The 16,169-nt window shown below is 47.3% G+C and overlaps 1 protein-coding gene across 1 annotated transcript in view; it reads left to right on the top strand.

Moving 5' to 3' along the window:
• The window catches only part of LOC126237190 (dehydrogenase/reductase SDR family member 11-like), a 91,559-nt gene that overhangs the window by 19,705 nt on the left and 55,685 nt on the right, over window positions 1-16,169 (top strand). The window lies entirely within an intron of this gene.

The following is a 16,169-nucleotide window of genomic DNA, read 5'->3' as shown; positions in this document are numbered from 1 at the left end:
CCTTATTGGCTCGCCGTCCTGGGCTTACATTTCAGCAAGATAGTGATCGCCCGCACACTGCGAGACTTTCCGCTAATTCAATAAAATTCTTCTGGGTTTGAGGCCGCATTTTCATATGTAAAATACCGACGTTTCGGCGCCAGTCCAATAAGCACAAGGTTAACTGAACACGAGAGATATATCCACCTCAAATACAATACAACAAATCAGCGGTGGCAGAACATCAGGAACAGTGCAGGATGAAGATCGAATTTCGAGAGGCCCGCGTACAGGCGAAACAGCCGTTTAGTCGGAGGAGGAAGCTTAGAGAGGCTATAGAAATAGCCAAGTGACCCGACAACATGAACAGAGAAGACCGGCACCGACTTCCAGCGTCTTGGCTGCCAGCAGTGACAGCTTTTTTTTTTTTTTGTTTATTTGGCCTTTGAGTGTGCACTCAATTTATCCATCGGCAACACATAGTGACAATGTACACATAATTGAATAAACAAATACAGAAATGCATATTTACAAGAATAAAAAGCTTAACTGTTACAGTTTTGTACATAATGTTTTAAAAATGGAATTGAATTGCATTGGAAAATAATTAAAAGTGTCTTGGCTTACAATTCACACCAATTCTGAAATATCTTCATCAGCAAGACATATTTATAATTTACGTACACCATTAAAACCTACAGATTGTAACCAGTACTCTTGATGAAGTTAACTATCACTTTTTATAGACGAACGTCTTTAGTACACAAAAGAGAAGAAGCTGATTGAGGAAGATGGTAGCCCATACTCAGCAATGTCTTCAGAAAGACCAACCGTTCACGGTCAAATTTGGGGCACATAAATAAGATGTGGTTGACATGAGCTTCCGACTCAGGATCACACTCACATGCTGGTGAACTGTAAACGTTGATCCGATGTAGATGTTGTGGGAAAGAGGCATGATTGAAGCGGAGTCTTATGATGGTAGAAATCGTGGATCGGCCCAGATGTGTCCTCATGAACCACCGCTGTGAAGGAATCCGAGGTTGTAGCACTGCGTAATAACCGCCTTTTGTCTGTTGAGAAACGCTCCACATTTCCTGCCATTGTTGTCTTGCGTGATCCTTGACTTCACGTAAGTAGTCTGTATAAGGAAGGTGCAGACCCAGGACGGTGCCTAAGGTTGCCGCTTGTTTGGCTAATACATCAACTTCATCATTATAGAGGATACCAGACTGGGAAGGTACCCACAACAAATGGATCGTCCGGCTCGTGCGTGGGCAGAGAATATATTCAGATATCACATCCAAGGTATAACTGTTGGTTGTTTTGTTCCATCGACTGTACTGAATGTTTCTAAGAACGCTTTGCGAGTCAGATACTATCAATATCTTGGGAAACGAAGTGCTAGAGACAAACTTAAGTGCTTCCAAAACTGCCACTGTCTCCGCCGTAAAAACAGAAGTGCTCGTAGGCAGTTTGAAGGTTTTGCGGATCTGGATCTGAGGGCAGAAAAAAGCGCATCCTGTACACTCTTCTTGCGGAATTTTGCAGCCATCGGTATATACACAGAGAAAACCCGGCCATTGTGCTTGAACGAGACGATTGAAGCTAACGTTGACATTAGTACTGTCCAGCCAGGTCGTACTTAAATAATGGACTGGGATCTGGGAGCAGAGCGTTTGAAGATCATATTCAAAAACAGGTAGATGCGCTGAACGCCGTATAGAATGTATGACAGGTGACCAAGTGTCAAAGCTGGCACAAACGGCTGGCACTTTATTCCTTCTGTGGGATGCAATCCACAGTCTATAAATGCAGTCTCTACTTTGATAGACGGAACTGTCCATAATGGCCATGCCTTGAATGTAGAATTTGTCCGATAACATTTGGCGCCTAATGCTCAAGGGCATCTCCCCTGCTTCTATTAAAAGGGCGTTGGTGGGCGTCGATCGCATGGCTCCAAGACAGGTACGAATGGCTCTATATTGAAGAGTATCTAATTTGGAGAGATGAATCTTTGACGCAGTGTGGTAGAATTGACAGCCATAGTCTAATCGAGATCGAATTATTCCTCGGTACACGGTGAGTAAAACACTCTGGTGCGCTCCCCACCAGACACGAGTGAGTGATCTGATTACATTTAAACCTTCTTCACACTTGGTAACGGTGGATCGGATGTGGGGCGCCCAGCTTAACCGAGAGTCAAAAATCATCCCCAGAAATCGTACGTGAGATTTTATTTGGAAGGTGTAATTGCCACAGGTAATGTGATCTTCAGTGCGAGCTGTCGTCGACTTGGAGAAGGGAACGACTGTTGATTTCTCAGCCGAGATCTCCAGCCCATTGATAGAGAGCCACTCATCGATGTGTGCGATGGTTGTGGTTAATGCCGTTTTGGCCTGAAGATATGAAGCAGCAGTAGAATAAACACATATATCATCGGCATACTGTAGGATTTTTGTGGGGGGGAATAAGTATGCGTTCTAGGTCGTGCGTATATATACAGGAGAGGACTTAAAATTGCACCTTGCGGCAAGCCCTGGGAGACATAAAAAGGTCCGATCATGGTACCTTTGAAACGGACGTAGATCGTTCTTTGAGTAACCAGGGTACTGATACCGTAGATCATCCGTGAAGGAATTCCAAATCCTGCCAGCTTGTCCAAGAGTATCGGTATTTGTACGTGATCATATGCACCCTTAACGTCAAGAAAAGCTGCCACTACTGTCTCTTTCGTTTGAAAGGCTGACGTGATATCCATATTAAGCAAAAACAGGTTATCAATGGTCCCTTTGCCTTTTCTGAAGCCGTATTGACTCCGAGGCAACAAATTACTTTTTTCAAGCCACCATTCTAGTCTCCTTTTTACCATTCGTTCCAGTGTTTTTGCAACACACGACGACAAGGCAATAGGTATATAATTAGTACCGACATTTGGATCTTTACCACTTTTGAGAATTGGAATTATTACTTGCGTCTTCCATGTTGATATGAGGTCTTTCTTCATCCAGTACTGATTAAAAATGTTCAAGAGAAAGTCTTTCGCTTCTATAGGCAGGTGTGCAAGCATAGAGTAGTGTATATGATCAATGCCAGGGCAACTGTCGCTCGATACTTTAATAGCTTCGTTGAGTTCTTCTTTAGAGAAAGGACGAAGGAGAACATGATAGCGGTCTTCTTCAGCAGGGAACCGATGGTTTAAAAATGGCTCCGTGGGAGGAGCGATTGTATCTATGAATTCCTCTAACAGGCCGTGGTAGCAGGGGGGGGGGGGGGGGAGGAAGACAGTCTTCTTGTTCTAAAAGATTTTATTTTATGCCAGATGCTTGCCATACTGGTTTCATTATTTATGGACAGGCAAAATTGTTTCCAACTGTCCTTCTTGGTTTTCTTCAGGAATTTGTTAACTCGCGCATCCACTTTTTGCACAGCCAAGAAGTTGTCCAATGAAAGATTCTGACGATAGGTTTTCAAGGCGAGTCGTCGCTTCGCAATTTCCCGAGAGCATTCCGAATTCCACCAAGGAGGAGAACGGTGCTTCATTACTGTAAACTCTTTTTTCTTAGGGATGCTGATGCCAGCTGCGACGTTCATAGCACTGAGTAAAACTGGGTATGCATCTTCGTCCCGTAAGTCACGTCTCGTATTTGCAAGTGCCCGCCGAACCGTTTCCTGATAAGAGGCCCAACTGGCTTCCTTGATTTTCCACGTACTATTAGAGTAACAGATGTGCGTAGTATCGACGTTGATGTTAATGTGAAACTCTATTGGGAGATGATCGGATCCCATTGAATCCTTTTTAACGCACCAATTAGATATTTCAGTAAAGCAGGGGGTGCAAAGAGTTACATCAACTGCGGAGGGTCTACGGAGAGGTGGAGTTATCATAGTAGGAGAGCCATCGTTGAGTATTACTAGGTTTTTATCTTCGATAACGCTTATCAAGGTCCTGCCGTTCCTGTCTGTCACGTCTCCTCCCCACGCTACATGGTGAGCATTCACGCCTCCAGCAACGATAAAGGGAGGACGAAGCTGACTTATTAATTGTCTCCAGTCATCTTCCACGATACTGTGGTGAGGAGCGTTATACAACGAGACAACTGTAAAGGTTTTGTGGGCAGTTCGTATCTCCACAGCAACTAATTCAAGGTTGGTGACAGGTACGTGTAACGGGTGTGGTCGATGCGGCAGCGAAGTTTTTACCAGTATAGCTACACCGCCCCACCCATCGAGACGGTCTTCCCTTACTATAGAATAATTTTGAAAGCGAACAGTTCGTTCGAATTTGAACCAAGTTTCACATAACAGAACGATATCAGGCTGACTTACGAACAGTTCTCGTTGCAAGCTTTCTCTATTAGCCGATCTCTCATTCCACTGCAATACTTTTAAAGTCGCGATAATTTAGGGAGAGAGAGATTTAAATATGCCAGTAACGAGGTGCCGGATATCGGAATTGTTCATATCACTATTTTGTCTCATGTTTTGCATGACAATATCAATCACATTTATTATCTTATCTATAAGCTCAGCATGACCTTGAGGCTGTCGTTGATTCGGCGCTTGTGGGGTTTCTAATCTGTGAGCAGCAGGCTGGTATGGATTTTGGCTGATAGGAGTGAATGAATGTTGCATGGGATATAACAGGCTGCGGTACTGAGACCACGCTCGAACGTTACTTTGGTTGTTTACTTGCGCCTGCCGCCGGGGAGGCCGGTAAGCGACGTGTGCCTGCTGGGGCACAGTTGCGCACTGAGTTGCGTCCCCACTTCCGCGTTGTTGACTCTGCATGCTTGCGGCGGGCAGCGGCGGGAAGAGTTGTGGGTTTTGAAAGTCCGGAGAGCTCAAATTTGTTGGAGCAGGAATGATCGGAGCCGGCAAGTGATGTTGTTGAACCCCGGTGACAGATGCATAGGTTGGCATACGAGCAATAGACAGCGCATCCCTGAAGTCAATGTTGTTGAACGTAGCTAATTCTTGAGCTCGTCGCCGTAAATGATATTCCGGGCAGGAACGGTCCGTGGATGCGTGTTGTCCCCCGCAATGAGCGCAAATAGTGATAGGTGAGACACAGGATTCAACATTATGTGGACCACTACATTTAATGCATGTCATCTGAGATCGACATTGTTTGCTGATGTGCCCGTAACGAAGACAATTAAAGCACTGCCTGACAGTTGGTACATAAAGGTCTACGGGACATCTTGTTCCGTGAATAGACACGGCTTCCGGTAAGGTTTGGGAGTCGAAGGTCAACAAACAGGTCTGCAATTTAACGATTTGGTCTTTACCATATCTCTTCGTAAACCTCCGAACGCCTACAACAGGGAAGGGGGATTGTACGACTTCCAAAATCTCCGATTCTTCAAAGTTGGTGTCTACTTTCCTGATTACTGCCAGCTTATGGACAACAAAGGAAGGAATGTAAGCTTCTATATTTTTTGACTTTAATACTTCACTGGTAACTAGGAAATTAGCCTTGTCTGGGGTTTTCAGTTCCACCTTAACTTTTGTTTTTCCTGCTGAAGAGATGTTAAGGATAGAATTCTTCACTTCTGGCAAGGAAATATGCAATAATTTCCCTAGTGCCATAGGGTGCAAGCGGCCTAAGTTTTTGTCCAAACATTCCATGTAAACTACGAATGGTCCCCTATCTGTACGTTTGTAAAAGTTGAGAGACCTCGGAGTAGGTGCAGGTCCCACAGGAGGGGTGTTAGTTGCAGCATGTTGGTTAGGAGTGAGCCCAGAAGCAGTTGCTACAGGGGGTCAGCTACATTTGAAACGTCAGTTACAGGTAAGAGTTGATTAGAGTCTGCTATGAAGGTTTCGGAATTTCTTAAATCCAGACTGACCTCACTTTGTCGCTTGTTTCTCGTAGCGGAGAAGCTGGAGGAATCCTGTTCCCATAAATCCATATGCTCTTCTGCCGGCTGTATTCCGGATTCTCCCCGAACAACTGCTAACGAGTGGCTGATCACAGCCGTCGTGTTGTCCAATGTAGTTCCTGGAGGAGCTGGTAAGGGTGCTGCATCAGGATGCAGCCGCTGGGCAGGTGGTTGTTGTTGATGTTGTCCCATAGGGGCGTCGGAGTCACCACCCCCTTCTCCATACACCCCACCATACATGGCGGGGCTTGCCGTCACCGATAGTAACGTCAGGTGTTAATGTGCCTAACAGAAAACCGTACCAAACGAAAGCTGTTACGCGTGTGCACTAGTAGGTAAACACAAGCGTCACACGGAAGAGCGACCGCGTAGCACGTCTTAACACTTCCGCGTCTGCAAGCGAGCAGTGACAGCTTTGCGGAAGGACAGCTCTCGCAGAGCAGCAGGCGCGCGGTTGGCCACAGCGGTGGAGGGTACACAGAGCGCTGACGCGCCCTAGGCGATACTAGGCAGTTAGTAAACAACGCTACGCTGCAGTCGCCGCTCAGTCTCCTATTCACCGATTTCCACCAATGGTAAGCAGTAAAGGAAACTCCAATGGAAAACGGCCATTTCCACCCACGACAACACGTAATGCAAAGACCAGTACAATGAACTCCTAATACCCTTCCTCCTCACCCTCACATCCAATGACAGCACTCCTCCATAGTATATAAGTATCCAAACTGCTGCTCATTCAGCAGTTAGCAACATACCCTGAGGAAGGCGCCTTGCAACAGTCGCCGAAACGTCGGAATTTTACAGATGACAATGCGGCCTCAAACTCAGAAGAATTTTAATGACTGTGACAGCGGTCGTGGAAGCCTACGTTTAAATTTCCGATACTTGTCTTCGTGCTTGCCAAACTCAACGCTGGCCAGCAAGGTCGCCGGATCTCTCCCCAATTGAGAACAAAGAGCATTATGGGCATGGTCCTTCAGCCAGCTCGGGATTTTGACAACCTAACACGCCAATTGGACAGAATTTGTCACGATATCCCTCAGAAGGACATCCAGCAAATGCGTCAGTGCCAAATAGAATAGCCGGCCGGGATGTCGGAGCGGTTCTAGGCACTACAGCCTGGAACCGCGCGGCTGCTACGGTCGCAGGTTCGAATCCTGCCTCGGGCATGGATGTGTGTGATGTCCATAGGTTAGTTAGGTTTAAGAAGTTCTAAGTTCTAGGGGACTGATGACCTCAGAAGTTAAGTCCCATAATGCTCAGACTCATTTGAACCAAATAGAATAACTACTTGCACAAGGGCCAGAGTTGGACCAACGCGTTATTGACTTGTTCAGTTTGTGAAGCTCTTTCTCTTGCATAAATCATCCGACTTTTCTGGAATTGTCATCATTTGCTTGTCGGTACTAGTACATCACTTCTACCGACTTCCGGCGCGTTCGGATAATTCCTTGGTGGTGCTTCGTTTCTTTTTTTTGTGTGTGTCTTATAGTGTATTAGAGCATCCCCTCTAGATCTAAGTCACACAAATATTTAACAACCAAAACGTATTCCATCTAAACACACATAGGCCTTGCAGCGGCCCCACTGACAGTAGTAGATAGGAAATCACTGACTCCTCCAACTGCTGGCTGAGACTGGAGGTGAATCGCAACCAGAATGCAAGTGACTCTACAGCCAATGTTTTCGTCAAGTACCACAGGCACGATACTTTCCGTGTGCACTGCTGCTCAAGAGGACACACCACAGCGATTGTCCACTTGAGTATATTAGCACAGCCACCTCTGGAGCCAAGACGCAAGTCGTCGTCCATCTACTCGGAACAGGAACCCACGTCCGCGCATTGACAACAAGGTTCGTTGGCTGCTAGCTCTCGCCCGACTCAACCACCCTGTTCCACTGTTGGCCACGCGAACTTGCATCTCCACAGTGGCTCTGCACGGACTGCCTTCCTCTCCGGCCAAGGCTTCATACGGCTCGAGCGTGGCGGCCTCAGACTGACTGGGTGACAGGAAGACTCATCGCAACTGACGGAAATGCAGTCTGTCGCAACTCACTGCACACTTGTACTAAACGACACATCCATTTATTATAGTCCAAACAAGTTCTACATTTAAAAAAATAATTTATTCTCTGATACTATGAAGACCAAGAATGAAATGTTTAGATTAAAAAGAGCGTAAGACAGGGATGTAGTCTTTCGCCCCTACCGCTCGATCTATACATCGAAAAAGCAATAATAGAAATAAGATATAGGTTCAGGAGTGGAATTAAAATTCATAGTGAAAGGATATCAGTGATATGATTCGCTGGTGACGTTGCTATTCTCAGCGAAAGCGTAGAAGAATTACATGATTTACTGAATGGAATGAACAGTCTAATGAGTGTAGAATACGAACTGCAAGGGAACCTCCCCATCGCACCCCCGTCAGATTTAGTTATAAGTTGGCACAGTGGATAGGCCTTGAAAAACTGAACACAGATCAATCGAGAAAAGAGGAAGAAGTTATATGGAACTATGAAAAAAATTAGCAAAATATACAATATACAATATACAATATACAAACGTTAGCGTGAGCAGCTACGGAACGAGAGGTCTTAGGTTCAAGTCTTCCCTCGAGTGAAAAATTTACTTTCTTTATTTTCGCAAAGTTATGATCTGTCCGTTCGTTCATTGACGTCCCTGTTCACTGTAATAAGTTTAGTGCCTGTGTTTTGCGACCGCACCGCAAAACCGTGCGATTAGTAGACGAAAGGACGTGCCTCTCCAATGGTTCAAAAATGGCTCTGAGCACTATGGGACTCAACTGCTGTGGTCATAAGTCCCCTAGAACTTAGAACTACTTAAACCTAACTAACCTAAGGACAGCACACAACACCCAGCCATCACGAGGCAGAGAAAATCCCTGACCCCGCCGGGAATCGAACCCGGGAACCCGGGCCCTCTCCGATGGGAACCGAAAACCGAAAACATTCGATCGCAAGCCCATAGGTCAACCGATTCCTCCAGACGAACACACGTCTGATATATTCTATACGATATGGTGACGGCATGGGCGTCACATGACAGGAATATGTTGTCGACCCGCCTAACTTGTACACTTGGCGAATGGGTAAAAAGATTCTTCTACCTTGCCCGATTTTCTTGTGGATGTTTCGATGTTTCTTTAGGTGTAGCGTCCCCATACTACGGCGCAGTTACCTCGCATCGGACGGACGGACGGACAGATAATAATTGTCTGAAAATAAAAAATTAAACTTTTCACTCGAGGGAAGTCTTGAACCAAGATTCTCTCATTCCGCAGCTCCTCACGCTAACCACGGGACCACGGCGCTCCTGAGCTTAGACTATCCCTGACGTTGCCTATCTTGCACATGGACTACTCAGTTTGTATATTTTGCTTATTTTTTTCATAGTTCCACACAACTTCTTCCTGTTTTCTCGATTGATTTGTGTTCAGTTTTTCAAGGCCTATCCACTGTGCCAACTTATAACTTAATCTGAGGGGGGTGCGATGGGGAGGTTCCCTTGTGAGAGTAAATCGAAGAAAGACGAAAGTAATGAGGAGTAGCAGAAATGAGAACAGCGAGAAACTTAACATCAGAATTGATGGTCAGGAAGTAAATGAAGTTAAGGAATTCTTCTACCTAGTCATGACGGACAGAGCAAGGACGACATAAAAAGCAGACTAGCACTGGTAAAAAGGGCATTTCTGGCCAAGAGAAGTCTACTAGTGTCAAACATAGAGCTTAATTTGAGGAAGAAGCACAACACTGTATGCTACAAAAACATGGACTGTGAGAAAAACGGAACAATAGAGAATCTAAGGATTTGAGATGAAGTGCTACAGACGAGTGTAGAAAATTAGGTAGACTGATAAGGTAAAGAACGAGGAGGTTTTGTGCAGAATACCTCAAAATATGCTCCTGTGAGTTAGCACTTTCTTCAGCCGTCCCCTTCAATTACACTAAAGTACAAATGCATTAGCCGGCATATATAGGATATTTCGCTATGACGATGCGCGGGAATCAGTGACGCAGCATGCAGGCTGCGAGCGCAAAGAACTGTCCTGTCGTTGGACAATTCCACCATAATAACATCTCGTAATACTGTCAAAAACGCATTGGCGATGTGAGCTCTAGCATTTACCTCCCTGAAATAATTTTCTTTTCCTCAGTTACTAGATCTCTGAGGAAAGGATGCAATATACTGTTCGCGTGCCTACCAGAACTAGGCGAAAAAAAATTGTTGCAATAATTTATATTACACTAATTACAGACCACAGTCAGATTTTTACATAATATAAATCCTCTACATGTAACTGATGAGGATTTTCAAAACTTTAGTCTGCTTTCGGCCGGTGAGCGGCGAGGACGTCTTGTTTACGTCCCGTCCGCAGAGTCGCGAGCGCGCGTAGTTTGTTTACTTCCTCGCCGCAGCTAATACTCGCGTCTGTTAAGACTGAGTCGCCATGGCTCATTCGTACAGAAAAGCTACCAACAAGATCAGCTTCCAGCCCGACTACGCACGACCACGAGCCTTTGAAGTCGAACGATTCATCCGTGACGAAGTTCAAATACCAACACAGCACATCATCGGTATCCACCTATCCGTCACAAGTAACGTCGTTTACGTCAAGATGGTCGATGACGAGTTATGTCACGCAGTTGTGAACAGATGCGCGAACACTCTCAAGTTCAAACACTCCGATGGTCACATCGGAGAGGTTACTGTTGACCATGCTGGACTAGGATTACGCACACTAAGAGTCTTCGAACTCCCTTTCGAAGTACCACCGGACGTCGTTACCTCAGCTTTCCGCCCTTATGGGACGGTAATTAGCCACGTGGCCGAAAAATGGAACACCTTCGAGACGTATCAGGTCCTCAACGGCGTCCGACAAGTGAAAATTGAATTAAAGAAACATGTGCCGTCCTACTTAGTCATAGGTGGCTGTCGAGCAATAGTAATGTACGACGGACAACCTCGTACTTGTTCTGGTTGGGGCCAGGAGGGTCATGTGCGCTCGGAGTGTATTCAACGTCGGGTTACACAACTTCCATTGCATGACACGACACCACCTCCTACGCTCACGGCCCTCCCCCTCAATTACGCAGAGGTGACACGATCGACCGTCATGACAGACGACAACCTCCCCGGAAGACAGAAAGCGTTAGAATGCGCACCTGTCGCCGGTCCTGGATTGACCAACTCCATTATGGTGTCTGCAGAGGTTGAAGAACGCCGCCCATCGACTCCACATGAAGATTCGGACGAGAGAATGGAACTCGACGCTAGGGTTGTACCGACCTCTGCCTTTATACCTGAGGAGGATGCTATACGGGAACCACAAACTCTTTCGGACACAGAGACCCACGTCCGCAAACAAAGGTCACCGAGAAAACATAAAAAGCGACGTCGCACACCCTCAGACGATTGCCTCCAGCGGACGTCTTCTCCAGTTGACGACCGGACGGCCGACGAAACGACGAGGAAAATGGATGACACGAGATCGCCCTCACCTGTCACTTTGTCTGATTTTGACAAACCCGATTCCGCTCTCTCGGACAAACGGATGACCAGCACAGCGACCGCCGTTGGTACACAACCGGAAACAACTGCGGATTCACCCTTAGTCACTCAGCCCACAAGTGTTCTACCGCAGCCACCGTTAACTTACGGACCTTGGGCGGATGACATTGAAGACGATTCTACGTCCCCTGTGGTGGACGAGGAGAGTTCTCTCCTCCCACACCTCGGCCCCTCCCGAGTAGCAACAGATGATGGCGCGGGCGCGGCCAGCAGATCACAGGCCCCACCTTTTACGGCGACACTGACGGCGGCCCCCACCGCAGGAGACGACCTACAGACCTATCGCTTAACGACCATCAACATTAACACCATTCGGACACGTACGAAGTTGTCGCTGCTCCAAGACATGCTCAATGCAGCAGACGTTGACATTGTCTTTCTCCAAGAAGTCTTCGTCGCCGATTTCCCGGGTATGTATGGTTATACGGCTCATGTGTCCCACGCCTCGCCAACTAACAGTGGAGTCGCAATTCTACTCAGAGAGGGCCTCGAGGCGGACGAAGTCCGATATCTCCCCGACGCTAGAGGAATGGCCGTAACGGTGCAAGGCGTCCGGTTTATCAATGTGTACTCCCCTTCCGGAACGAATCGCCGTCGTGACCGATCGCTCTTCTTCGCAGAAGGAATAGCACCGCTTTTTCAGGGCAGGCACGATGACTTGATATTAGGGGGCGATTTCAATTGCACCCAAGCACCTAAAGATCAGCTGCTACGCCATTCACCGTGCCCCGAACTTGGGACACTCATCGGCGATCTCCAGCTGGTAGATACATGGGAACATGTCCGAGGCAATAGACCGGGATACACCCATTTCACGAGTCACTCGTCTAGTCGCATCGATAGGATTTACGTCTCCCGTTCTCTCGCGGCAACGGTGAGTGACGCGGAGGTGTGGCCAGTAGCCTTTTCTGATCACGAGGCCTATATATGTGCCGTCACCCTTCGTCGCCAACGGGTGTGGCGCAGCCGACATCCCTGGAAATTAAACCTTGCTCATCTCGCTTCTCCGGATTGTCGACGCGCCATCGAAGACACGTGGAGTTTGTGCGTCCGCCGCCTCCCAACGTATCCTACGTCGATTAGTTGGTGGTTAACCTGCGCCAAGCCGGCCCTACGGCGAACCTTTATTACGTATGGTCGTGAGACTGCTGCTTGGAAGCGGCAGACCCTTGATTTTTATTTCACCGTCCTTCGCGAATGCGCCTCCTTGCCACCCACACCGGAACGACAGTTGACAGTTCAGCGTGCGAAAGCACAGATCGTGGCCCATATGCGCCGACACCTCGAAGGGACGATCGTCCGAGCGCGAACACAAGACAGACTCGCAACGGAACGACCCACCATGTACCACGTCATCCGAGAACGTACACTGCGAAGACGGGCGCTGATACATGCCGTCACCACTGAGGACGGCCGTCATCACACCACACAACGCGATATTGCTGCAGCCTTCTTCGACCATTACGCACGACTTTATTCTGCTCAATGTTCCGACCCGACGACGGTGATAGCAGTCTCACAACTGGTTTACGGCATTGTCCTACAGGATTTACAAACTGAATTATTGAACGACATTACGGAAGACGAAGTTATCAACGCCATCGGTAAAGGAGCGGCGAATAAGTCTCCTGGCCCCGACGGGCTCCCTGTGGAGTTTTATAGAACTTTCCAGTATTTACTGGCTCCCAAGTTAACAGACATCTGTCGGGAGCTTATGTCCCCCGCGGTGCCGCTCCCAGCGACCTTCGTAGAAGGAATAATTATACCGGTTCACAAACCTAAAGGTGGGGCTCGAATACAAGATTACCGCCCGCTAACACTCGTCAACTGCGACATGAAGATATTCCCCAGACTATTAGCAAACCGTCTACGACCGACCCTACCTTACGTCATCTCGCCAGATCAGGCTTCCCTAGGGGGTATCAACAACATCCACACAGCACTGTGTCGATACCGTGACTTAATAGCCCTAGCCAGGGCACGCCGCATCCCGGGAGCGCTGGCATCACTAGATTTTAGCCAAGCTTTTGATCGAGTGGATCACACGTACCTAACGTCCGTTCTCCAGCACATGCAGTACCCACAGCAATTCACAGACGTCGTGATGCGCCTCCTCCGAGGGGCGACTTCCAAAGTGCTCGTTAACGGGCGTCTCTCGCAGTCCCTCCCGATCTTCCGCTCCGTGCGTCAAGGCTGCCCCTTGTCGACGTTACTATATGCTCTGGCACTGGAACCGCTCCTCTGTGGCCTCCGTCAACGCCTCACCGGTCTTACCCTACGGTACGTCACATTTCGCTGTACAGCATATGCAGACGACCTGGTTCTCGTGTTCCGCAACCGCGACGATGTCAACAGAGCACTAGAATGGATTACCACGTACCGTGTGGCTTCCGGCAGCTGTCTCAATGTCGCCAAACCGCCGCCATGGCCATAGGAGACGGGTTGACCCCAGCGTGTGTCGAACCCCTACAGCTTCGTGGCACTATCAAATGTCTCGGAATAGAGTTTCACGACGACATACGCCGCTTATTACAACAAATTCGGGTCCAGATCTTCAACCTTCGTCTGCGCACCCTCGACATTCTACAAAGGACACACTTCGTCAATGTTTACCTCGCCTCGCGCCTTCCACACATAGCGCGTGTTCTTCCAATACCGTTACTGATGGCTCGACGTCTATTAGCGGCATTCGGAGCCTACGTCAGTACAGGCATGCTCTTCAAAGTCAGTTATGAGTCACTGACCCTTCCCCCAGAAAGGGGAGGTCTTGGTCTAGTCCATGTCCACGACAGAGCTGTGGCCCTGTATGTCAGCTCACACATCAAGCTGTGGCGCCACCACCCGGAAAGTTTGACAGGTTTGCTGTTGGAGTCCTTAGCTCCACCCTCCCTTATGCCCCCCCACTGACGACGCAAGACATACCCCCACCCTTCTACTATTTCGGGAACTTTTACATTGAACACAGCTATGTCCATATCGCAGTACCACCGACGAAACAGGCGTCGGCGCGGGATGTATATCATGTCCTACAGCAGAGGCGCCCACCGAACATCGTGGAGACCAAAAGCCCTCAGGTTAATTGGAAAGTGGTGTGGAAGACGATTCACACGGTTCCACTGGACACTACCGTCCGCTCCACATGGTACATCACAGTCAATGGTAAACAGATCACCCGATCACGCCTCCACAAGATAAACATGGCGGAATCGCCTCTCTGTGTAGACTGCAGGATACCAGACACGGTCGAACACCGTCTCACATGTGGCGCGGCAGCAGACGTATGGCGCTTGGTGCGACAAATTTTGTCGTATTTTCTACGAGTGACTCCGGAACACATTACACCTCGGTTTCTACTATTTCCGGATCAACAGTATTTCCCGTGAGCCAAGACCAACGCTGTCACATGGATCCGTGCGTATGCGGTACACTACTTATTTCACGATGGACCTAAAGATGTATTCGACTTTTGGAACTACCTACAAGAACGTCATCGCAAGATCGTACGGAACCCAAAATACAGACAGTATTTTTCTAATTACTTAGGGAGTGCCCTACGCGACCATCCACGCAGCTGGATCATCAACAGGTAGGAGAAGACACCCATTGAGTGAGCTGACAAGACTAAGTTCGATTCTCGGTGGAATAACACGATATACGTGAAGACGTACCTGGATGATGAAGCGTAAGGAGAGTAGCGACACACCTTTCTGCATCCTGTATGAAGCACTTTTTTTTTTTTTCGTTTTCCCCATATACATTACCTCGGTATATGAACGTGCCGAGATATTGTTTTCTTTTTCTCAGAGCACGATGCGGTGCTAGATACATTTATTTTTGTAGTGGTATAAAGTAAAACCACATTAAGAACGTATTAAAACAGTAAATAAAAATAAATAAATAAATAAATAATAATTCCCACAAAAGATTTCCCCTTCCCATTCCTGATTCCTTGATTCCTTGAGGGACGAGGAGGCACTGTGACCAGGCCTCGGGTTACGACCCCTGATCGCTCTGCCTTCCCCGCCCTCCCTCACCTTCTATTTAAAAAAAAAAAAGTCCTCCCACGAGTGAAAATTTTACTTTCTTTATTTTTGCATAGTTATTATAAAAAAAAAAAAAAAAAAAAAAAACGCAGCATGCAGGCTGCGAGCGCAAAGAACTGTCCTGTCGTTGGACAATTCCACCATAATAACATCTCGTAATATTGTCAAAAACGCATTGGCGATGTGAGCTCTAGCATTTCCCTCCCTGAAATAACTTTCTTTTCCTCAGTTACTAGATCTCTGACGAAAGGATGCAATATATTGTTCGCGTGCCTACCAGAACTAGGTGAAAAAAAAATTGTTGCAATAATTTATATTACACTAATTACAGACCACAGTCAGATTTTTACATAATATAAATCCTCTACATGTAACTGATGAGGATTTTCAAAACTGCAACTTTCACTTGGACAAGTGCTGTTTAAAATATGCCGTATGTAAATGATCCAGTAGAAAGCGTCGGATGCTCTTCGCAGATGATGTGGTTATCTATAACAAAATAGAAACTCCAGAAGGCAGTAACGATTTGCAGAATGACGTTCACAGGAGTCCGATCATTGACCCTGAACGTAAGTAACTGTAACAGGTTGCGCATACGTAGGACAAGAAAGCCACTACAGTAAAAGTACACTATTCGTGAGAAACTACTGGAAACGGTATCTAGGAGTA

This window comes from Schistocerca nitens, chromosome 2 (assembly GCF_023898315.1).
Source record: "Schistocerca nitens isolate TAMUIC-IGC-003100 chromosome 2, iqSchNite1.1, whole genome shotgun sequence".
Lineage (NCBI taxonomy): Eukaryota > Metazoa > Arthropoda > Insecta > Orthoptera > Acrididae > Schistocerca > Schistocerca nitens.
Note: the sequence above shows the minus strand (reverse complement) of the source record. Positions and strands in the feature narration are given on the sequence as shown.